Source organism: Grammomys surdaster, unplaced genomic scaffold, assembly GCF_004785775.1.
Source record: "Grammomys surdaster isolate TR1022 unplaced genomic scaffold, NIH_TR_1.0 63, whole genome shotgun sequence".
Classification (NCBI taxonomy): domain Eukaryota; kingdom Metazoa; phylum Chordata; class Mammalia; order Rodentia; family Muridae; genus Grammomys; species Grammomys surdaster.
Window position 1 is genome coordinate 24,484,752 of NW_021604565.1, and position 26,951 is coordinate 24,511,702.

The 26,951-nt window shown below is 34.9% G+C and overlaps 1 protein-coding gene and 1 pseudogene across 3 annotated transcripts in view; one reads left to right on the forward strand and one right to left on the reverse strand.

Moving 5' to 3' along the window:
- Positions 1-26,951, reverse strand: part of Csmd3 (CUB and Sushi multiple domains 3) — a 1,130,934-nt gene that overhangs the window by 933,126 nt on the left and 170,857 nt on the right. The gene's annotated exons all lie outside the window — the stretch shown is intronic.
- Positions 2,830-3,734, forward strand: LOC114619717 (annotated as a pseudogene).

The window sequence follows — 26,951 nt, forward strand, 5'->3', positions numbered from 1 at the left end:
ATTTAAAGGTAAGATGATTCAAAATATTTTTCTTTGTTTTTAAATTAGTTTTTTATTTAAGATATATTTTTTCTCATATATTATGTCCTGATTTCAGTTTATCCTCCCTTTATTTTACCCAGTTCCTTCCCACTCCCCTTCCCATCTGAGTTGAGTCTTCCCCCACTCTATCATTAGAAAACAAAACAACTTCTATTAGACTATAATATCATATGAAATAAAAAGTAAACACAAACTAATAGATCAGAATAGGACAAAAGACCTAGAGACAAAGAAACCCCATAAAAACACTGAACTGGATGCCATAATCTAATGCAAAAGACCTCAAAGGGAAAAGAGAAAAAATTTTGTTTTTTCTTTGAATAGCTGCTGCACTAGCTTATCTTCTTCATATCTAGAGAACCATCTGGTCCAGATGTGTCCAGAGCCTGTCATATGCCTGAGTCTCTGTGAGTTCATATGAAAGTTCATCCTGATGATTTAGAGGGTTTTGTTTTGTTTCCTTCTCGTCCTCCATCACCATCTTATTCTATTTCTGTCTTCTCTTCTGCAGAGTTCACAGAGCCCTGAAAGTAGAGATTTGATGGAAACATCCTGTTTTGGGTGTAATGTTCCAAGTCTTTTACTCTCTGCATATTATCTGAGTCTGGGTCTCTGTATTAGTACCTAGCTGCTACAAGAAGAAACTTCTCTTATGACGGTTTATTAAGGCACTGGTATAGCAGAATGTTTTAGGATTTACTTTATGTTGTTTGTTAGCTAATTTGTTTTGAGAACAGTGATAATTTGGTTTTAAGCTATGTTCATGGACTATCTAGACTCAGATTATTGGTAACAGAAACTGTCTTGAGTATGGGTTCTGACCAGTGGAGTGGACCCTAGGTATGATCAGATATTGCTTTGTTACTCCTAAAAGCTTGGTGCCACTGCTTCACTACCATATCTTTTTATAGACAGACAAAAAGATACTGTGTCAGCCTCTGGAATCATTAAACTGTGGGTCGAGCATCCATGTTGTAACTACTGTGTAATAACTGGAAATGCAGGGCACCACTTCCAGTCATAATGAATTCTTTACTTGCTGTTTTTTGTTGTTGTTGTTGTTTTGTTTTTTTTGTTTGTTTTATTTTTTATTTATTTGAGAATTGCACAACCAACCACATAGACATGGGAGGGAAACTTATAAGACACTCAAGGATATCTTTTTCCCAAGCCAATGAATTCATTTACCAAGAAATGTCACCTAACAAGGACCAAGATAGGTTTCAGAGGATTTACTCAACTCTGACTATCTTTTCTCTTTTATTCTTCTTATAAAATATTTGATAATGTTTCTTTTTTTCCTTGTTCTTTTTTCAAACATTTCCATATAGCTCTCCTTTTACTCTTCCAAGTTTATCATCCTTTTGTTAAAGTCTTTCTTAGATTGAACGTTTTGCCTCCAAATGGGTCCTGAAGTTCTCTCTCTCTCTCTCTCTCTCTCTCTCTCTCTCTCTCTCTCTCTCTGTGTGTGTGTGTGTGTGTGTGTGGGGTCTGGGTCTGGGTTTGGGTCTGTCTGTGTGGATTTCTCTCTAATTCTTTGTCTTATGCTAGTTCTCCTTTTCTGTTCTTCCCTATCTCTGTCTCTCATTGTCATTTATTTATGCTTGAATTATTTGAATTTTGTGCAATGGCCCAAACTCACTACAGAGATTATTTCCGTAAAAGTGAACTTTGTTATGTCCCATATCATCAGTTTATGTATGGATGAGTAAGTGTGCTTGTTCTGGAACTGAAATTGAAGCTTGAATCTAAACCATGAGTTCAGGACAGTACCTATTTAAAATTTAATACAATAAATATATTTGACTGATTGGTAAAAATGCAGAGTACTATCAAGCTGGCTTGTGATCCAGAAATACAGATTAAGAGACAGATACTTGACAGTAACATTTATATTCAATGTTGATATTTGCAGTACATAATACTGCATTATACCTCATTGCGCATACCCAGGACTATATTCCATTGGGTTACTATGACTATCATTTGTAAATAAAATGTTCTGTAGTGTACTAATCTGGTTTGAATGAGAAAATGATTAATCATGGTCAGAGTTATCAAGTCTTTAAGTTAAAACCTCCCTTATCTTTGTTTTCCTAGTATATGGCATTTCAGAAGAGATTTCCCACCACACAAAATACACATGCCATACAAGACTGGAAGATAATTTGTTTGTCATTCCATGCAAAATGAGAAAAATGAGGCTGAGACACTAGTAGCAGCTTGTGCAAGGCACATAACATAGAGTAGGTATTTTTTTTTAATATGAATAGAATAACTTTACCCACTCAAATTTTTTGAATTGCATCACTATGGATATTGTAATACCATCCAGAAGTCTACAAAAGTGGTAAACAAATGGTTAGGACACAAGCATAATCAGTTTTAGGTATTACAAACTGGCATGTTATGTGTGCACATGTATGCAGCAGTGGCTGAACCGCACTCTTTGGTGAAAGCCCTTGGTGTTTAGCAGGAGTGATGAGGACATTGTGCAATCACGGGCTGACAAACCCATCAATTTTCTTCAACCAAACCCTCTTTTTCAAACTTCACACTTATATTCACAACTGCAAAGTATTTGGCATCTCCATTTAGATATTTTATGAACACCTCAAATTTAACACATCCCAAACAAACTCCATGCCTTTTCACCTTAGTTCTGTCTATATATTTAGCCACGACACCATCTTCCAAGCCTTTGAAAAGAAAGAATAAGCTCCCCCACCACCCCCAGTGTGGCCAACAATGTAGGTCCGCGTGGAGCTGTGGTTGTGGGTCTCTGTTATGTTCTGCAGGATGGGGTTCATGAAAGTTGTCAAAACTAAAGCCTTCTTTAAAAGATACCAAGTGAGATTTAGAAGGCAGCAAGAGGGTAAAACTGACTACTATGCACGGAAACGATTGATGGTCCAGGACAGGAATAAGAACAACACGCTCAAATATAGGATGATAGCTCGTGTTACTAACAGAGATATCATCTGCCAGAATGCATATGCCCGTATAGAAAGGATATGATCAACTGCGCAGCATATGCATATGAACTTCCAAAATACGGTGTGAAAGTTGGCTGGTGTGAAATTATGATGTAGCCTATTGCACTGGCCTGCTGTTAGCCCACAGGCTTCTGAATAGGTTTTGGTATGGACAAGATATATGAAGACCAAGTGAAGGTGAAGGGAAATGAAAACAATGTGTAAAGCATTGACCATCAGCCTGGTCCTTTCATTTGCTATTTGAGTGCAGGTCTTAACCAAACTACAACTGGCAATAAAGTTTTCGGGGCCCTGAAGGGAGCTGTGGATGGAGGTGTGTCTATCCCTCATAGGATCAAACGATTCCCTGGTTATGACTTTGCAACCAAGGAATTCCATGCAGAGGTACATCGGAAGCACATCATGGGTAAGAATGTGGCAGATTACATGCGTTACCTAATGGAGGAAGATGAAGATGCATATAAGAAACAGTTTTCACAGTACATCAAGAACAACGTAATTCCAGACATGGAGCAGATGTATAAGAAAGCCCATGCTGCTGTCACAGAGAATCCAGTCTAGGAGAAGAAGTCTAAGAGAGAAGTGAAGAAGAAGAGGTGAAATCATCCCAAAATTTCTCTTGCCGAGAAGAAACACCAGGTTGCTCAAAAGAAGGCAAGCTTCCTCAGAGCCTAGGAACAGGGTGCTGAAAGCTAAAGCAATTTTCTATGAAGATTTTTTTCATAAAGAAAATAAACATATTGATCAAGCAGAAAAAAAAGAAGAAAAGGATAAAAACTGATTTGTGTCCACTTCTCTGAAGTATCTCATTAATTTAATTCGTTTTCTTGTTTATATCTCAATTATAAGTAACTGTTCAGAAGGTACAGACTTCTTTTCATCCTTCTTTTCAAGCCCACTGCTCATAACTTTCAAACAATCAAATTTCTGCCACTGGTTGATGTTGTCTGCACTGTGTGACCAGACTGTATCCTATTCAACCTCTCTGCAACTTCAATCTATAGCGATTTGTCACAGAGACAACCGTTATCTTTAAAGGCATAAGAGAACACTATTATCAGCTTCATTATCATCCAAAGTTATTTCTGTTAGTGCAAAACCCATAACTTAGTATTTTTGTTTTATAATGTATTCTATTTACACTCACAGGCTTTTTCATGTTTCTCGACTAGAATCCGCCCTACACTTAATCGTATTTCATCCTTCCATGATGATCTGAACTGTTACTTCCTCAGATGGACAGCTTCTGTTTTCCTCTTTATGCTGAATCTCCTGGCTTCAAGGGTACATGTGGATTTCCCATTACTACACTTGGCATTTACTTTTTAATTTTTTGTACAACATATGTATATTTTCAGACAGACACCTACAGCTTTTGTTCACTAACAGCTCTTAGTGCACTGCAAAGAGCCTGGCACATGAAAGTGCTGAACAACTGCAGGCTGCATTAACGAGTCAGACTAGAGAGCTCACAGAAGTGCTGGGGTCCACTTTCATGTAGAAAGTTGTTCTCGAAACCTCTTGTTACCTTTTTCAGTGTTTGTCCTAGGGTTGGCTTCACAATAAATCTTTCCGTGTATTACGGAACATTGACTAATGTTTATTCATGTCTGCCCTACGGTCTGAGTTCAGCTGAAATGATTTTAAAAAGATCAGAGTTTTATTTAAAATCTGGACATACCAACTCTTTACTGTCTGAACCTTGGCTCGAATCATTTCAGTGACGAATTTCATTGAAAATGTGTTTCCTTTTCATTTCTCACTATCACGGCCTGTGGCCTACAATTCCAACATTCCTATGTAGTTCATTCTCAGAAGCTAATAGAAGGTTGAAATGTAGAAATTCAAAGTGATGAGCAGAGCTGTACTTAACAACCTCTCTATTCTTAGGTGTTTCTAAATTATCTAAATGAAACTGTGTTCTGACCAAAATTTTATGTAGTGACTATTTGTTTAATATTTTTGTTGTTGATTAAGAATACTACATAATATTTGGAAGTATATAATTTATTGATACCACATGAATTCATCACATAGGCAATGACCTCTGCGACACAGTGTCTGTAATGATTACATGTTTACAAGGTGGCCATGCGTAATCTCTTCAACACTACTAAACCTAAGAAACCTAATATTAAAGACAGCACATACATTTCTGAAATAATTTTTTTAAATGAATCTGCATAGTACAAAGTTTAATCATAATTTTTTGTCTTGGGTAATTTAAATCCTGTCATGATTATTTCATTTATGAATTCCTTTTATAATTTGTAGAATAAAAATGGAAAAGCTAAATAGTCAACTTGATATGTATTTTACTTTCAACAAATGAGATAACTTTCTGTTCATGAAAGTTATTTGTAATCACTTTATTGCTGGTACACATCATAGACACTTACCCCAAAATGCCACAACCAATATGCCCATGTTTTAACACTGAAACAGAACCACAAAGATGGAGAAAGTAAAATGGGACAAAGAAATGCTTTGTTGATGTCCCTTTCCCTCAATTGTAAATTTACTGGAATCATGCCAAATGGTAACACGACATCATATCCATTCTGTTGCTATAAACCAGGGCTGGTACAAAGCAACTTTCCACTGCATAATGGCTGCTGTTTTTGCTTAAAATTAATTGCACATGTGTTTAATTATATAGCCGCTCTTGAAAGTGATTATTTAAAATGTTATTTCTTCTTGGTCTTGCTTTCATCTCTCAAATTATAGTTCTCTATCTCTGAAAGCAACAATGAATTTTAATAAAGGGCATGGTTTGCAAATTGCTGCTCCCAGGATGCTGCCATGAACTAAAAAGCTTCTTTTAGAAAATGAATGAAGTTCTATTGTCTTTGTTCACTTGCTAGAGAGACTAGAATTACTTCTTAAAGCCTCCAGAGGGCGCTGAAACTATAATCAGTTGAGATTGGAGAGCGGCCATCACATTGCAGAGGCCCTCATCATCCACTTAAGTCTGCAGACTTCAGTTTTGTTGCTGCTGTTTAGGAGATTGCTGTTTGTTTGTTTGTTTGTTTGTTTGCTACATCCCTCATTCCTGCATGTGCTTCTCCTTGGATGAGTGTCACGACAGCTTGGCTGGTGTCAGTACAAGGGGTGCCACTCTCTGCAAACCCTGGAAAGCAGAACCAGAAGAGAAAAGGCAGACATACCTGGGGGCACTCTGCCGGGGGGCGGTGTTGGGGGTCTTAGGTTATTCTCTGCCTTGTTGTTGATGTTTTTGTTGTTGTGGAAGCTCAATGGATTTAAGCATACCGTGTTGCCCTTTTCCTAGGTCATAATGAGGATCAAAGCCCATCTTTAGCTTTAGAAGAAGCAGTCCACTTTATGGAATGTCAAATTCAAAATATTAAGATCAGGCCTCAGTGTTCCATTGGATTAGCATAACCTCTTTGAAATATAATACCTCTGAACATGGCTGGTCTAAAATTCAATCTCATTTAAAGGAGCATTAAAACAATTTTAATTTGGCTTTGGATACAGATTCTCTATATCATAAGATCATGGATATCAGTAATTCTAGAATGGGATCCACTTCCTTTGAGGAAGTGTCTGCAGCCTTTGCCTCTGCTGGGCATGAGTTCATTTCTTCACCATCCTGGACAACTTTGCTGATAAATGGAGAAATTGTGGTTAGTTTATTCTTGCTAGTTTTATTTCTCCTTCCAGTCTTTATCAAGCTAGTCAAGAGATCAGTAACTCCACTCACAGGCAAAGTTTCATACTTATAAAAACAAAAAAAGGGGAGATGTCAGGTCCAGCAGGGCCTTGGTGGGAACAGAATGACATGGTTTACTGCCCCTTGGACAGGGCCATCAGACTTGGGTCTCCATAAAGTCTATGTCTGCAATGGGCATAAACCTTGTTTGTATAATAATGTACATATTTTCACCTTTCTCCAAGGAATGCCCTCTCTGTTAATGTTAATGACTCCATGATAATATGAGACGGCATGAGTCTAGAAAGCTAAGGTGTGGCTAGTGTCTTAGAAAAAACAGTAAATGCTGAGACCTTCAGGACAGCCCTTAAGGATGTTCAAAAGAGCTCTAAAACATGAATTTGAAAAAACATAATTTCTCAACTATGCAAAAAATAAGAAAGTTTCATGGATCTAAAGGAACAGATGAAGCTACACTGAACCAGCTTGTCAGGAAGATGCAGACAGGTAGATACAAATGAGTCCAGGCCCAGGAGTAGTAGAGGTAATTTTAGAACCTGGTCCCACCAAGGATAACAGAGGCAGGCGGATCTCTGAATTCTTTTGCAATGTTAAAAAGAAATGTTCTTTGCTGTCTCCTAAGAAATAAGGGGATAGGGTCAGAAAATGCTGATTCATAAGACAATCAAAATAAAACCTGGAATAAATGACTGGATTGATATATAAAATAAACAACTGGGCTTATGATCTGAATGAGATACACTAGCAGAAAGCTATAGCAGTTCTTGTGAGAGCTGTGCTATTTGGGGATATCTGGAGACTGAAAAGAGTTCTTCAAGAATTTTTTCTAACAGGATTTCTGAGTTGGTCAGAAATCCCAAGAATTACTTAGAGAGCTGACACAGCTCTTTTAGAATGTGTTCTAGCAGCTATCCAGAGAAGGACATCTGAAGACAGAACACAGCTCCCTGAGAATTTTTTTCTGGTTGTCTAATTTTGATCAGAAAACTCAAAAATTTGAGAATTTTTGTAACAGGATTTCTGACTTGGTTGGATGATCCAAGAATTTTATAGCAGCTAAAAAGCTTTGAGAATTTTTACCTGCAGAGAGAGCTATCTCAAGCAGAGAGTTTTTAGAATAGTAAGAAAAAGGTGAGTAGAGCAGAACAGAACACACAAACACATATAAACAAACACTCACACACTCACACTCACACATATATACACACTCACATTCACATACACACACACACGAGAGAGAGAGAGAGAGAGAGAGAGAGAGAGAGAGAGAGAGAGAGAGAAACCCGAAAAGCCATATCAAGCAGAACCTAGGCTGCAAGCATGGATTCATAATTTAGCTTTGTTTTCCAAAGCTCACAAACAGCCCCCTCTCAGGAACCTGGACCTAGGGAAGCCTGGCCTTGGCAGTTGATTGTTTTGTTGTTGGTTTTGTTTCTTAAAATTTCTGAATGTGCTGTATTTATCTGATTCATCAATCCTAATATCAACAGCATACCAGGAAGTATGTCTTCATTTCTGACCAAGTGAGAAATGATGCCTTGTTATCTGGTCTCTAAACTGTTGCAATCTCTTGAATGATATTTTTCATTTTATTGGTAATGGCATGGTAGTACAACACTTAAGTTTAACTGTAGGAATTGTTATGTTATACTCAAGGCCTTTTACTATTCCATTTATACAAAATCTATGACAGGATATGTTCTCCTTAAGTAAAACACCGTTCTTGACTTCGGAATTCAAGGAAGTCTTCAGAGTGTTTACTTGAGATCTAAATTAAAGATCTAATTCTTGAGCCATTTTGCAAAATAACCACCACACAATTCTGACAAAAGTAGCTCTAATTTTACTGGAGCTTCAGGAGGGAGGTCAGGAGAAGAGTGAAAGGTGACATTGGTGCCGTTTCAAACATTAGCAATTATATTTTCTCTACTAAAGAGGCACAAAACACAAAGGAAATAATTGCTAAATAAAAGCCCATTCCCTTTATTGTATTGATTTAAATTTGAAAATAAAAATTACTTGTTACAAAGGTTAATTAATATTTAATAAAATATGACTATTTTTAAAATGAGCATTTGCACACAAGTCATAGTTTAGGTAATCAGTAGTATATGCAATTTTTTGCTATTTTAATCATTGTTTTAATTATTCTGAGATAACTTAAAGTGTCTTTTCTTTAATCTTAAAAAACAACCCTTCACCATGATATGTACAATTGTAACATCCCAATTAGATTTTAAAAATCCTCAAGAATTAAAATCATTCAAAACAAACATCTCCCCAAAATAGAAACATAGTATTGATACTGTTTACATATTTAGACAATTTGACTTCTTACAAAAGTGTGTTTGACTATGTATATGTATGTGTGTATACGTATGTTTGTCTGTGTATGTACTTATAATCCATACTATTTCCCAATTTTAAACTACATATGTTGCTAGTCTTGAATTTGAAATGTCTAATTGTTAGAATTATCATATTTGCTTTTTACACTAAATCATCATGTAAGAGAAGATTATCTCTGACTGTTACATAAACCTGTATAAGTGCACACCAGAGTGTGATTGTTAGAGAATTTCACAAATGTTGTACAAACACACCCCAACTTCTTCCCTTCCAACTCTTCTTATGCTTCTCCTCATCACTTCTGCCTTGCAAATGTATATGGTTTTTGAAAAGCCACTGTTCACTTACTGCTTCCAGAACCTTCATGAGTATAAGGCCATTGATTAGGCTATAGGCAACGAAAGAGTGGCAATGTAACCTCTCTCCCACTCAGAATCATCAACTGCCGGTAGCAACCCAGTGATGAGTGATATTTCATGGGTGCATCCTGACTCATACTTGAACTTTGGCTGGCTTGATCATTTTCATACAGACATTTGTATACAGACAAGGACACTGTAAGTAGTCATGTACCAACTCCCTGCTAAGACCAGAAAACATTTGTTTTCATTGATTGTTTTACAGATATCAGCTTACAATCTTTGCCCCTCTTCAATTCAATGTCTTCTGAACTTGGAAGGAAGACTGCAATATAGATGTCCTATTATGGCTGAGACCATCACAGACTCTTAATTTTTGCACAATGACCAAATGTAAATTTGTTTATCATCATCTGTAAAAAAGAAGCCACCATGGTAAGTGTTGAAAGCTGCATTAAGCTTTAGGTAGTATAAGTATTCATTTGATATTAGGTTTAATATAGAAAAACAGTAATAGGTTCACTGCATGGGGCCATATCCTACACAATCATGGATTCTAAGTCCAGTTACCAGTCTTGGTGTAAATTCTGTCTTGTTGGGCAGGCCTTAAATCCAAGCAGAGCAGATGAAAGTCTTTTTTCATATAATGAGATCAGGTGATCACCAAAGATGCCACTTTAGGCAGACATTATGATATTTCTAATGTCCTTGTAACAACGGCTTTCCTGAGGGACTTGAGCCTTTCATGTATTTGATGGTCTCATTTGATGGCTGTTATAGGAATGAGTAGCAATGTGTCACTGTTCTTTATCAAGAAAGACTCTGTTGTACTGTAATATAATAAGATTTAGGATTCCTGGAGCTAAGTGAGATAATGTTCAATTATGGCCCTACTACTAGTTCAGGTTTCATGCTTCCAGCTAAGAGATATGATTCAGGTCCTCTTCCTCTTATGATTTATGAGGATGCTATACTTCCAAGGCTTGAAGTCATAAATTGTGGATTATGAAGGATGCGATCAATCACAAAGATCTTTAAGCCTGATAATATCTGACAAGCTACTTCACAATACTATATCATCCATAGCAATAGATTTGATAACATAATAAATATATGCCCTTTAAACACCAAAAAAACCCACAGTTGTTATATTTCTAATTAAATGAACACAAGAAAAAATCAATACATGTAAACATAAAAGTATATGGAGGTACCATCTAGAAGATCTAATATCTGTATCCCCTGATTTCAGAAATCAGCTCTGAGCTACCATGCCACCCAAGTTTCCTCCAGAGTGGATTTCACCTGATCCTTCCTTCTGCTAAGTTACAGGATTTTCCCAAAAATTTTACTGAAATATATTTAGGTATCCAGTATATTTTGCTTCATTGTGAGTACCTAAGTTATGTAAATATTTTGCATTAAAGCTTCTAGAATTTTGAAAAGTCCTATGATTTTATATAGCAAGGCAATCCTATATAAATATACTATACAGGTAGAGCAAAGAAGAGTCTATATTCTAATATTTATTACATTACTGCTATATGAAACAGATACTCTGTACCAAATTTCTCTATTTTTCAGAATTCAGAAATGCATGTTGTAGGTTTTTTTTTGGTTTGTGACATATTACAAAGAATTAAACAATGATGAATTGTATACTTAACAAATACAATGAGATGACTATAAAGATCTATCTAGTAGAAAAACACTTTGCAAGACAAAATGAGTAAAGGTTCAATATATTCATGGTTTTCCCAGCTCTTCCCAAACTTGTCTTTGCTATTTTTCTTGTTTTGGGAAGACGTGAATGAATTCTCTATGCTACTTGATACCTGACACTGAAGTATAAAAGACAAAGAACAAACTATACTTTTATTCAAAAACTGTATCTTCTGTTGATAAAAATCAAAATAGAGGTACCTGACCTGGAAAATAAGTTTGCAGGAGCACTATAAACTTCTTATGTCACCGACAAACTCACAGACTACCAGGGCTTATGTTAAATATTTTCCCATAAAATTTAGCATAAATCTTAGTTCATTAAGGTTTATACAAACCATGGCATATTTGTCTAGAAATAAATATGAAATACAAAATCTTACTTTATTTCCCCTCAGATTTGGAATCTAACATTCATTTCTTCCAATAGTCCTCACAAACACCAAGTACTTTACAGTACATGGCTCAAAGTCACCCATGAATCAGTCTTAGGCAGAGACAAAAGACACTGAGCCTCTAAATTTGGATGCCATGCCAGCAAGAAGAGAATCTAATTTGTGCCTTCCTTGGAGGAGAATTGGGACTGATGGATTTTCCCCACCTACTTGATCCTTTGCTTTGATGAACTCCCATTAACAGTGTTCTTTTTACTCAAGGGCAACCAAAGAAAATTCTCATGCAATTTTCCATTCTTTAGTGTTATCTCCTACATTCAAATTATAATTTTTATGCTATTGTACGAAATATACCTTCATCTATAATTTTTATCACAGAATAAATTCTTCTATGAAATAAGATCTGATGAATTTATTCTTTGATTATACGGAAAGTACTACTATGCTGTTAACTAGACATAGTACTAGTGACATACCATTTTACTAATAGATCAATGCATTGCTTGTCTACAAACTGAGAACATTCTATTTGTAGTAGATAGTGATTAATGCAGTGAGGCAACACTAATTGGCCTGAAGAAAATAAAAGACTCTTATGGCTCAGCACTTTAGGGACATGTGTGTTGAATACCTATTCACAAGCTCCAGAAATTGCAAAAGACAAGGCAGGGAGGATGGGCAATCCTGAGGAGATGAATATCTACAGGGAAATATTATCTTCTGAATATAACAGAGCAGCTGAATATAAGAAGTCATTAACATATGGGACAACATGTACAAAGTATCTTCAAGCTGACACAAGAGCAAATTCTATCATGGAGAGAGAAGTTGGACATACATTCTCTGCCTAGTCAGGGACTCCTAGAAATAGTTGCTGAGGAAGGGAGAGAAAGTTTTCTCTAAGAGTGCAACACCTGGTATGTTGACTGGTCTCCAGTAAAGGACTACACATTCAAAAAGATACTTAAGTAGGCGAAGAAGGGTGGGAAGGATTTGAGAGAAAATTGAATATGATCAAAACAGTTGTGTGAAACTCTCAAAAGAAATATATATATATATATATATATATATATATATATATATATATATAACAATTATTAATATATATTACTGAGGGTAATATGGGACTTTATCTTGTGAAATAAGCCAGGTACAAAAAGTCAAGTATGCATGCTGTCACTTATAAGTGGGATTAGATCACATAGATCTTACGATATTAACAGCAACAGGCTCATCAAGGGCTGAGGAGATTACAGGGGAGTACTAAATGACCAAGTATTGGTAAATGGGAATAAAGTTATAGTTAGATAAGAGAAAGAAGTTCTATCTACTGAATGGTAGGTTGACTAGAGAAAACAGGCGTTCATTTTATATCAGAACCTGGATAAAATATTGTTGGAGGACATTATACTATAAATATTAACATAAATGACTGAGAATATATAAGTAACCTAACTTAACTACTATAGCTTGTAAAAAGATATCAAAGCATCACAACATACACCACTATTATTTCATATTATTTATGTTTTTATCAAACTATAAAACTAAATTTAACTATGCAAAAATGAGAAACTAGGTACTTTTCCATGTAGTGTAGCCCACAGTACCATCATTTTAGTCTTTTTTTCTTATAAACTGACTTGATTCAGAAAATTTGGAGGAGTGTCTGGAAACCCTGTGGTGAACAGCTGGTACTTTCTTGAAATTGTTACATTGCTGTTTTAACATTTATATATGATATGAGTTGTTTAGATAATTACAAAATGTGTTTCCATTATAATAGAACTAACAAACTGGGCTTATAGCTGATGTCTATGGTTATTTTAATGTAAAATAACCTGAATAGTCATTGTTACTGAAATATTTCAGAGTTCTTTATGCATCACAGTGACACCAACATACTTAATTAAGAAAGAATATCAACTAATTAGACAATTTAAGCTCATGTAGTTTAAGTAAAAAAATTCTTAAATATTTAATACAAATATTCCATTGTCAAAGCATACGAAAATACATTCTTATTTACTATGTCTATATGTTTAAAGACAGATAAAAATAATTCATGGTACTGAATTTTTAAAATATTTGCTGGGTTTAAGATTTAAAAAATAAAATCTCCTAGGTTGCTTATTAAAGTTTTGAGATAAACACTGGTATTGTTCATTAAATAGTGACAAAAGTCAAACTAAAATTACTGACCCACCAGTATTTGTAGAGTTTCAATTCAATGTGTTTCTGTCAAAGGGAAAAATAAAAGAAAGCCTAATATAATTAAGATAATCCAACTGTTTCTTTAAAAATTCAAGACATGAGTGGATTCAACCTTTCTTAAGCTATTGGCCTTTTGTTATTAATTATGTCAGTTAAATTGTTAATCAGAAAAGAAGTACCTTAAAGTTTGTTGTAACTGACCTTGAAAAAGGCTATTATCTTCAAAATGAACATTCATCTGAAGATAAAATAACTTCAGCTAAACTATGGGTCATTAACTCATAGCTGAAAATGATTTTCTTTTCACCTGAATGTTATTTCTTATCATGTAAATCTACTAATTAATTTAGTCCATTCTAAAATTTTGTTTCCCACACTAAAAGCAATATTACAAGAATGTATAGCATATGGCAATCAAAAATCCATGGTAAAACTTAACATGTTCAGTTTTCTCTATATTGTATATATCCTTTATGTCTTTAGTATAAACTAGAATATTTTGTATGAATTTAAATATTTTTATCATCCTTTTATGAGAGCCACTTCATATATGTAACATTGATTTTAAGTTCATTATTTTTAAAAGGAACTATAATTACTCAGCTTTTTGACTCACTTTTCTAGCTATTTTAAAGGAAATTTAGAGAAAGACAGAAACACACACACATTAAACCTCTAAACATCTTTTGATAAACTGGCAGGGATCCTAGTTTTTCATATTTGGTTGATGGAAAAAATGCTAGTTTTTTTTCAGAAAACAATTTAGAGATAATTTTCATGATTAATGATAATTAAATAAAAATACAAGGAGTAGTGTCTTCAGGCATTGAATAACAAGAAATGGAATGTGATTATGTAAGAAAGGAGAAAGTTGTGTGAAGTGGGCCCCATGAGTTTGAACTTTTCCTTGGTTCATGGAGTGTCCCTTTGCAGAGTATCTGTCTCTTGTTAGTTTGAGTCTCCACAAAATAGAGCAAGGTGTGATGAGACTACCACACTTGTAGACAGGACATTGAGAAAACTTGTGCAAGGGAGAAGGAACTTGAGAGGCACTGGGAATGCTCACTACATACTCTGCATAGAAACTGGAATAGTTTCAAGTGCACACCTACAAGGCCAGAGTCCACTAAGTCTCGAGGAAGGGCAATCACTGAAGAATTAAATCCAGAAGAAGACTACTGAATTCCTGGCAGTTCTTGAAGTTTAATCCTGATGAACCTGTGTGACTTTGTTAATCCCTTAAAAAAAATTCCTTGAGGCCCAAGAAAAACCAAAACATAAAAGTACTTAGCCATTTTATGAGTTCAATATACCTAGAAATATGTAGAAAATAAATTTTCCCAAAATACTTACAGTTGGAAGCATATTATATTATGTGGGAATAGGGCACTGGACATACAAACAAAGGAAAGTAAGCATTACAAAATGACAACTACACACCATGTTCTGTCACATTACTCATAGCAAAGTAATGTGGCCATCAAGTAGTTGATAATGAAGGTAGAGTGTTATTTGGCAATAGAAAAAAAGTCTGTCATTTCGGGAAAACAGGAGTTTGGAGAGCATCATCTAAAAAAAAAAAATAAGGCACAGAAAAATGACTTTGGAATAAGATGCCCATTAACAAATTTGGGCAAAAATCACCACAATATACAAAATACAAAGTATAAAATGAACTATTTCTACATGTTAATAAATATCATTTTGGAAATATAAAGTAAGCACAAAAATTCCATAGTATAAAAAGTTTATTTTTTAAAAGGAAAAGAAAACTAAATCCAGAGACTGGAGATGGATCAGTGACTAAAAGAATAAAGTGCTTCTGCAAGGACCATAGATTCAATTTTCGGCATCCATATGGCAGTTAACAACCATCTTTAATTCCAGTTCTAGAGCATGTTATGCCCTCTTATGGCTGCATCAGGAACTGCGTACTTATGAGGCACAGTCACACATGCAGGCCAAATACTCATACATATGATAAATAAATAAATGCATAAATGCATAAATGCATAAATAAATAAATAAATAAATAGCATCCTCCAAAGTTAAATACTTATTTTAAAACAAGTATTATTTATCACAACCACAAAGATCACATGGTTGGTTTGTGTGTTTCTACTGTTTCCAAATAAAATATTTTAGTAAGTGTTAAATGTGAATTGCATATTTGCCCCCTTGGGCTAATGATGCTTTGGTATAATTTTACCTATTGTAAACATTGCACAGTAATTCATAATGAATTTCAGTCTTTCAACTACTTTTCTTTAGTATTCAACCAATTTTTTATTTTTTATTTATTCATTACATCCTGATCTCTGCTCTCCTCCATGTTCACACACACACACACACACACACACACACACACACACTCCCTCCCCATCTTCTCTCCCTTTCTCCTCTGAGAGGATGGAGACCTTCCTGGGTATCCCCCACCCTGGCACATCACGTCTCTGCAGGGCTAGGTACATTCTCTTCCTCCGAGGCCAGACAAGACAGAGCAGCTAGAAGATCATATACTTCAGACTGGGAACAGTGCTTGGAATAGCCCTTGTTCTGGTTGTTGGGAGCCCACATGAAGACCGAGCAGCACATATGCTACATACATATGCGTGGAGGTTAGAGGGGGTTAGGTCCAGCCCGTTCAGTATCTGAGAGTTCCCAAGGGTCCAAGTGAGTTGATTTTGTTTGTCTTCCTGAAGAATTCTACGCGTTTGTAGTTGTAATTTTCATGTGTAGGATGACTCTCCTAGCATTTTAGACATTGTGACATATTTTGCAAAAGTTGAAATTGAAAAGTTCATCCAGCATTATTATTTTTCATTTTTATATAATTTCCCATGATTTTTTTTTATTCTCCGCATATAGGCACAATATTTTGCATTCAGGTACTAAGTAAATGAATGAAGAACTATGGTTTGTTTGTGTGTCTGTTTCTTGGCTTGCTTTGTATTTTCTTTTTTTTAAAATGCAAATGTTTCCCTATATTGCTACGACAATTGCCACCTTCCAATGGTGATAGCACTATAGAGAGCAAATGTAGAAAGTGGATGTACATAAAGAGGCACACAGATCTGTGCAAAAAACTGACCAGAGATCACAAAACACTTAAAAGCAACATTTTCCTAAGCAGAACTATTTCTAATACACAAAATACACTCAAATAATTGATGTGGATGAGAAATAAGTATTTGAGGATTTCCACTAGACACCACCTGTAACAAGGTCTCAGCTCATTGTTAAATTAAAACAACTCAAAAAATAACATACCATTGTGTGACAATCATTAAGCGAAGCCTTACAAATGACACATTTAACATTTCCATCACAGTGTCCAGAGATCAGCCCCTGAGGACTGTCACTACAGAGACTGTTTATACTCACACTTCCACTGTTCACTTCCAGATATTCGCTCCACGTTGCTTTTTCTTCAGAAGCATTCTTAGCATTATTAGATTATTTTAATTTTATCACGGTTGCATTACCCAAAATCTGATTTTACCATTTCTAAATACTGTGAGAAAACTGGCTAACTACAATATCAGCATTAACGTGTACAGCTCAGTTTTGGACCCTTGCTTATCATACACTACAATGTATACTCCATTTTTAAATGCACATACATACACACACACACAAAACAAGTGAGAATTGAGTGTTGTAATCATAGTATCTTAAATTCAGTGTGTGTGTGAATCAGTGTTTGGGTATGAGTGTGAATGAGTATGTGTGTAAGTGAGTATGAGTGTGAGTGTGTGTATGACTATGTGTGTGAGTGTGATTTATTGAAGTATTTTGTATATTTTTTGTCATATTCATTGTCTCCTGCCCCATCTCCTGCCAGCTTTCTTTTCCTACCCAAAAAATTGTATATCTTTTTTCTTCCTGAATCATGAAGTCCAATTTGTGCTAACAATATATTCTTGGATGTGTGGCGTTTCACTGCAGGATGATTGGCTTACCCTGGCTACTACACTCTTACAAAAAAGAAATTCTATCTACCAGCAGCTATCAACAGCAAACAGCTACTCTGTCAGGATTGAGAATTCTTTGTAAACGTTTCTCATTTGTGCTGAGATTTGATCTGGCTCAAGCAAGTCTTATGCATGCTGTCACAACCATAAAACTATTGTGCGTTCATATGCACAGCTGCTTTGGGAAGTTTAGAAGACTAGGAGACACTGCTGTGGTTTTGTTGAGTCTTGTTTGTTGGTTGGTTTGTTGGTTGGTTTACTCATCTTCTCCTGGTGTCTACACTTCTCAGTCCTAGTATTTGCAATAATCTGTGAGTCTTGAGGAAAGTGTGTGATACAGATATCACATTTATTCTCTGCATCTTGTCCAGGTAAAGAGTTTTGTGCTGATCACTATCTACTATAGAAGCTTCTCCACAGAAGTTCAAGGAATGTATAAATCTATGGGTGAGTCATTAAGAGTAAGTTCAATACTGTGAACAATTAGGAGAATATTGTCTTTCAGAACATAGGCATTGAAGTCAAAGAAGTAACCAACTTATGCTCTACAGCTTTCTAATTTAATGAACCTGGGAAGTTGTGAAATAGTTTGTGTATGGTTTAATCATTTATAAAGTGATATTAAAACAGTAATTGTTCAATGTAGTTGTGATAAAACCAAATGATATTAGTTAATATAAAACATTTAAAAACTGGCATGTCACACATCAATAATTTCTATAATGTTAATTTAAATTTTATGAATATTTTATATAGAAATATTTCATTATATATCAATGTATTAAAATATAAAATTTATAATATATTTATTTGCTATTGATTACTTATTGTCATATTTTATTCAACTAACACATATTGTATACTCTTTTTATGTGCAGATTGTATGCATATTTGTGCTTGTGTGTGTTTGTTTATGTAGGTGTGTCCATATACATGTATGAATGTGTATTTGTATACATACGCATCCAAGTGTGTATATGTGTGTAAGGCCAGAAGTAGACATGGGTTATGCTCCTATATTATTATCCATGTTATATTTTGAAGCAAAGATACTCATTATATTTGAGGATTAAACATTAACCTATAGTGGCTAACCAGTGAGATGAACTTCCTGGCTCCAATTCCTCTGCACATATATTTAAGATGTACATCACCATTGTTTTTATATTGATGCTATGAATCTAACCTTAGTTCATTATGTTGGTAGCAGACATTTTAACAACTGACCTATCGTTTTTGCCTTTTGTACTGTTCAAAAATATAAACATTATTGTAAATGTGATCATGAATATATCATGTGTTTATATATGATATATGAATGTGTATGTGTGTAGGAAAATATGTTTCTGCGATTAAATAACATAAGATTGTATTGTCTGCTGTTGATTACTTATAATAGAGAAGCAGACAATTTTAATGAACTATGGAAAAGAGCAAAAAGTCCTGAACATTGAGGTTGAAATCAAAGTACTAAGACATATACATTTGACATGTTGAATTATGTCCTAGCATTTCTATTGCTGAGATGAAACACCAAAACCAAAGCAATTGAGGGAGGAAAGGGTGTATTTGATTTATATTTACAGATCACTGTTTCTTATGAAAAAAAAAGGTCAGGACATTAATTCAAACAGTCCTGCCTACAACCCTATCATATGGCGGCATTTCTAATTTAGGTTCCCAAATCTTTGGTTACTTCACCATATGTCAAGTGGGTGCAAAACTATCCAGCACACTTCCACACTTAACCTCTCACCAAATCAACTGAGCAATAGTATGATTAGTCTCCCATCTAAATGATACCCTACAATCTCATTCTTTGCAAAACATACTCAAAACTTATTCAGAAGTGTGAGTAGCATTAAATTTTAGATAGTCATATGTTTCCTATATATTCTATCATTATTTTTTTCTGCTTTTTAAATCTTGTCATCTTAATATAACTGTGACATTTCCTATAACTCTGCTGGAATAAATGTTTAATTTGTAGTAGTCTACTACCAAAGCTGGGCTTATTTTTCTTGTTTGATTCAATAAACTTCTTAGTCATCAATCAAAATCTAGCTGATATTTCCATGTATTGACAATTACAATCAAGTATATCTATCAACCCACAAAAGTAACCGTAACTCATTAAATTATTATTTGACAAGTATGAATTATTTCTTATAAAATTGTTCTATGTCTGTTCTCCTCAATGTTACATTCAAAAATGGATGGCATGATTTACAGTCTTAGAACATTCATGTTTAATTATTTGTTTCTTCCTATGGTATAGAGGTAGTGATATCATTTACTGCTATGGTTTTAAGGTGAAATTATTCTCAGAAGTACATATGATTAAATACTTAGTCCTCAGCTGGTGGTGCTCTGTTAGAAGGGTATGGAAACTTCTGGCTACAGGTTCTAGCTGATAGTCAAAGAACCACAAGTGAAGCTAGGTGATATCGGGGAAAATCTAATTTAAAATCAAGGGCTTTGATGTATGCTCGGCAGAGATGTTAAAAGACCAATTCATGTTACTGTTGCCGTATAAGTTTCATTCCAACTACCACAGGCGCTACCATACCTTTCCCATCATGAGGCTGACTAAAATTAGTGATTCCCTGAACTGTGTCTCCCAGAAATTTGTATTACTAAGAACATAAAATACCTCCACACTCTACATATAAAATTTGGTGTTGTGTCTTTCTTTCAACCTGAGGACAAGCAAAAAGAATGGAGACCGGCAACCTCAGGAGGTAGGAGGTGGGGGTACCATCTAGAATGTACCAGAGACCTGGGAGGTGAGAGACGAAGAGGAGTCAAAGGGATGGACCTTAGATGAAATGCCCTACAGTAAAGACAAAACAAAGTTGCGTCTCACAGTCAAAACCACTGACCCACAAGTGTTCCTGTCTGAAACACTTGCAGGGTTAAATATGGAGAAGAGCCTGAGGGAAAGAAGGTCTAGTGATAGGCCCAAATTGGGATCCAGCTCAAGGGGGGAGGCCCCAAGGCCTGTCACTAGTACTGATGCTATGGTGTGCCTTCTGAAAGGCCTAACAAGCAACTGAAAGAATAAGACGCAAATATTTGTACACAACCAATGAACAGAAGCCGGTAACTCCTGTGGTTGAATTACGGAAAAGCTGGAAGAAGCTGAAAAGGAGGGAGACCCTATAGGGGGACTAGCACTCTCAACTAATCTGGACCCCTGAAATCACTCGACACTGAGCCACCAACCAGGCAGCATACATCAGCTGATATGAAGCCACTGACACATATACAGCAGAGTATTGCCTGGTATGGATTCAGTGCAAGAATATGCACCTAACTCTCAAGAGACTTAAGGCCCAGGAAGTGGGAAGATGAGGTTGGGTGGGAGCAGGGGTGGGGGAAGTGAGGGACATCTTCTTGGAGACAGGGGTAGATTAGGGGGGAGGAGGTAAGGGATGAGGAACAGTCAAGGGCAGACCAGGAAAGGCATAAAGACTGGATTATAGAAAGAGACTAAATGACAATGAAAAAATTATTTTTTCTAATAATCATTTCATCAGATATTTAAAATAGTTTACTCCCAATATGCCTTGATCTTATTGTATAAAACTTACATGTGTTATTTGAGGTAAAAATGTTAAATATGACACTCAAACAAAAATCTCTCATTAGCTTATTGATATAACACCCTCTAAAATAGAGATTATTGTAATTACCACAAGAGGGGTGGAATGACCTTTTGTCACTTTCAACATGAAGGAGACAAACAATAGTTGCAGACAGCATATTTTTTCATTTTGGGGTCTAGTACAGACTTCCTTTAAATGTGTGACTCATCTTACCTTATTGCTTTATTCTAATGTTGATTACACATAAGTCAATTGCTATATAATGTCAAGTTTCACTTGATTATCTGGATGTACCGTTAGAAGATTTATGCAATGTATTAAATTTCACCTTGAAAAACGAAGATTTTTTCATTATCAGCAGTGTAGAGTAAAATAAACAGCACTAGCTTTTGTCTCTTAAATCTTTTTATGATGCTGGTGGGTACAAAATGATGACTTCAGAGGAAGAGGGATTAAAATTCAACTCTTTCCCAGTGCTAGGTTAAATATATGTTTATGATAATTGCAAAGAAGTCATGAAAAAGCAATGTTGTTTACAAATCCCCAGGGTTCTCAAAATAGGCCACCGAAGTAACTAAAAGATACTGGGGAGAGAAGATAGGAAGCTAATTTCCTTAAGTCGTTTACAGAAAATATCTAAGAAGGACATGTAGAAAATTGCTTGTGTGTGTATGTGCATGTGTGTGTGTGTGTGTGTGCGTTTGTGTGTATGTTTCTCCCTCTGTCAAAATTATTAGGTCTTATCTTAATGAGTTAATTCATCTGTCTTTTCCACTACATTTTTTATGTCATTAATGAGCAGTATTATAAATATACAATGCAGCCTAAGTCTTAGTTTGTAAAATTGATATTTGTATGAGAATAATAAAATGAGTAGATAGAAAAATATGATGAGTAGATATGAAAGAAGTAGAAGCTTAGAACATGAAGGGAATTTTAAAGCTTTAGCTATTCCTGATAACCCTGACAGCAAAAATTTCTTCATAATGTATTGTAACATTCCTTTCTTAGAAACATTTAACATGTAGGAGTATAAACTTGTGGTCTCATACTAATGTCAGCTTGTTGTAAGTAAATCCTGACAGAAATTAGTACACGAGTATCAACTAATCTCTTTAACCCCACAAATGTTAAAATTGGCATGAGGTAATTGAGCCATTACACGATTTAAAATGTAGCTGAAATTTCGTTTTAGAGAAATTTGCCCATGTGAACATAATTTTAGATTGCAAAAATATTCTGCAATTTTATCATTGCAAATCAAAAAGCAGTTACTCACATGCCATTTATAAGTCTGTTTGACAAAGCAGATGTTTGACCTGGAGTCATGCCTGTCACACAGATGGTCCAGCCTGAGGTTGATTTCCATTGCTCTTTGTTTTACTGTGATGCATTTGAACTTGACCTAGACACAAGTGGCTTTTTGAAACAACACACTTCTTTGTGCAATGTTGTTGTATTGTCTTGCTTAAATATAAAACACGCCTTTGCAGGAAGAAGCAACTTGTAGCACCAAGAAAACAAGATTGTTTTTGCTGAGGAGTTGAGATCTTTAAAACCTCTGAAAAATTATGCTTTTGTCTTTATATTCTGTGAGTATATGATAAAATTGTATATATTCAAATAAAAATTTTACAACTGTACCATGGAATGTACTATCAAAATTATTCTCTGGTTGTTTCTGACCAATTTCATTATATCTGTCTATAATAAATTAGGTATTACTGAACATCATTCTGTAACCTAGACACCTTAGATCTCTCAGACACTGGATCACCAACCAGGTAGCATACACTAGCTGATTTGAGACCCCCAACACATATATAGCAGAGGACTGCTGGTTCTGGCTTCAGTCAGAGAAGATTCACATAACCCTTAAGAGACTGGAGGCCCCAAGGAGTTTAGTGGTCTGCTGGGGTGATGGTGGGGTGGGGACATCCTTGTGGAGACAAGGGTTCAGGGAGATGATATGTGATGTGGAACAGTTGGAGGGGGGACCACGAGGGGAATAAAATCTGTAGTGTAAAAAAAAAGAAAAAATAATAATTAAAAATGAAAACGAAAAACATTATGCATTTGTTTTAAAATAAGCAAAGTGAAGTTCAATTCTTTTTCTTATATATTTGCATAATACACATACACATAGATATATGTATATACATATTTTTATATGAATCTTACATATTTTATTATCTTTATTTTCTTCCTTAAATACAGGGACAATAAAACCAATAATAAAGAAAAATAAACAACACAGCTGAATACTTGAAGATCTGAAGTCCTCTATAAGAAAAGTAAGCACTATGAGACTATTTTACTAAAAAGTTTTAAAAACAAGGGTAATATTGGGGTGAGAAGATGGCTCAGGAGCTAAGAGCACTTTTTGCAGAGGAACTGTGTTGTTTTCTCTAGCACCTACACAGCGATGATAACTTAATTCCAGCTTCAGGGCCCACAACAGCTGTGGCTGTTCTGCAAGGATACCAGGCACACACAATAAACATATATACACATGCAGAAAAACACTCACACACATAAGAAAACAATGTTAAAGAACAAGGGTAACATCAAATCACAAAGACAATAGGTGGTGAGCATGGAACTATGTTCCCAAGACCTGAATTTACTTCACCAGGTATAATGGTGGTGAGGACTCAAGGGACACATGTCACTAATTTAACTCATAGAGATTACATATATTGTCAGGACTAATCAAAAGGGGAGGGGAAAGTTAGAGCTAATAATGGGGGAAGTTCACACTTTCTGATTAGTGCTCATGGTACTAGAAGGTACTCTGCATGCTAGCAAATTGAAGGGTAAATACCAACCCAGCTACAAACCCTTCATTCTACAATGTTGACTTGTCTAAGAGATATGTTGTTACTATAGTGACATAAAGCTTCTGGGTAACCAATCAATATTTCATTTGATTTAAGGCCCACTGGATCAGATGAAATTTATCTAACATACACTGCTTGGCTGTATTGCCAACATGAAACAAACTCAACAACTTCTTTGTAGTTTGTCTTATAATATTGTATCAGAACATTGTTTAATTTGTTTTCTTTTGGCTTGGTTAGGGTTTTTTGTATGGTTGTTTGTTTGTTTAAACTAACAGGTCTGTTGAGGATATACAATGAGTTCCAGTTTTGTCTGTTTTCTTGGGATCCCCATTATGAGTTTCTCATGCTTTCTCTATGGATCTTTTTCTTCTAATCTTTCTAGAGGTCTTAACTCATTATTCTAGTTTGCTTTTTTCTTCACTTTGTTTTATTTTATTGCCATTCCTGTTTGTTAGATACCTGTTTTTTGTTTTGTTTTTCTAAAGAGGGACAGGTTTTGGTTGAAGGAAATGTGGGAAAAAACTGGTAAAAGTTGAAGAGGTAGACTAGGGAAACCTATAATCATCATGATTGAATAGAAAAAATCCATTTTTAATTAAGGAAATCCAAAATGACAAAGAGAGAAAGAAAAAGAACATGACTCAAATTTCCAAATTGTATTGCTGTGAGAAGACTTTGAATCATCCTGGGAAAATTTGTATGTTTACATCATCTGTGTTCACCAACCATTTTCTAAATTTTAATGCTTTTAACACAGTGATTTTATCAAATCATGCTATTGCTTTATCTCTTCCAAATCTCTTTTTTAATTAGCAATTGATGTTATAAACTAAATTATAGTTGTTATTGTTTCTATTTTGAATAATTTACATTTCCTTCTTAAGGAAACACCTGTCATTAACTAATCAATGATATGTTGACTGTGAAGTTACATATTTAATCTCCATACTCTCTATATTTAATAGAAACCTTACCATATCCCCATATTTGTAAGTATAGGACTCTGGCAAATAATAAAAGTTTTAAAAGAATCTTGAGGTATGCTAACATAATGTCATTCTCAAATAATATGATGAAATGTACATTAAATTTGCATTAAAAATCTAGCACTTAAATTCAGTTCCTTGAATTGGGATGAATCCGTGAGAATTCTTCAGATTATACTCATATGACTGACTATGCCTTCTGTATGATGTCTTAGTTGATGGACATATTACTTGAATTCCAAAGAAATTGAAGGGAAGTAACTAAATCAAGATCTCATTGGAAGGTATTTAGTATGTTATGGTGTACTTTCTCCAAGGACTCCAGCCAGAAAACATTACAATATAATATCTACAACATTTTCTTCCTTCCCTGTATATTCAATATTCAAAAGGTTTAAATTCTCCCAAAGTAATTTCAGTAATTAATTCAGCCACTCAAAGAATTTAACCAATCCTGTAATCTTCATATGTAATTGTATCTGTTTTATTGAATAACATCAGTGATATATAAGATCTTCCTGATGCTGAAAAAATTAGTAAACAGAGTAGAATTTGACTGTCAGTATTAGCAATTTCTCTCAATTATCCTTAAGAAGTCGTATTTATCATTCATGTTTTATTTGAAACATGATACTCTCTAATGATGAAATTTTATGAGAGTGAATCTACTGTCTAGGTACACAGAAACCTCAGAAACTGTTTTGAACGAAGGTTTTGTTTATAAATATGTTGAAAAATACTTTTGTTTCCTAATTTCTTAATATTCACTGTTTATGGTTCTTTAGATGATATATGTAACACATTGTCTTAAATGGGTAAAAAAAAACTAAGTTTTTTGTTTTTGACTTTGATGGTATTTTTTTTCTAAGACTATTAGAAATGTAACCATTAATTGTACTGTATAACTATAGGTATATAGAGTAATAAAACACATAGGAAGGAAAGAGAAAGAAAAGTATGCAGGGTTAATAATAGTCTTCTGACAAAACTTACCTATACATAACCAGAGTAAAAAGTCACTACAAGGCTACAGACAGACAGACAGGCTATTTTATTATTGAGGAGTGAGCAATTCATGAGCTCTGAAGTGAGTTGGTTAGTGCAGTGGTTCCTCAATTGCACCACAGGGTAGCTATCCAGAATACAAAGTAACAGCTACATGTACTGTATAGGCTAAACAAAAGCACATAATCATACATGCATAGAATTGACACTAAGCAAGGACATGAGATGTGTAGCACTATGCGAGGTGGAAAGATGGTTTTGTATCTCAGATGTCTCAATGGATTGAGTTTCACTTGACATTAGGACTTTTAAGAACGTTTTATTGTGTGAAATATTCCATTAGTATGCAGATTTGAAATAGACATTTTGTTCATTTAAACGTAAACTTTAAAATGATGTCTACTGCATACATTTAACTTCGAAAACTGTCGTTATATTCTGTGTTTATAACAATTGTAGTAAATGATAAGGTGTTTCCATAGTGATGTAGACATATTGGCAATATATATAGCAAAAGTAATCTGTGCTCATAAAATAGTATAATAACTCTACTTTGGCCATTCATAGGAAGTACACTGAAATTATAAGAGCCTGATATGGATATCTCCTTAGAGATCTTCAAGAGTCTGACATACTCAGAGGCAGATGCTCACAACTAGCCATTGAACTGATCATGGGGTTCTCAATGGAGGAGTTAGAGGGAAGAATGAAGGAGCTGAAAGGATTTGCGGCACCATGAGGAGAGCAACAATACCAACCAACCA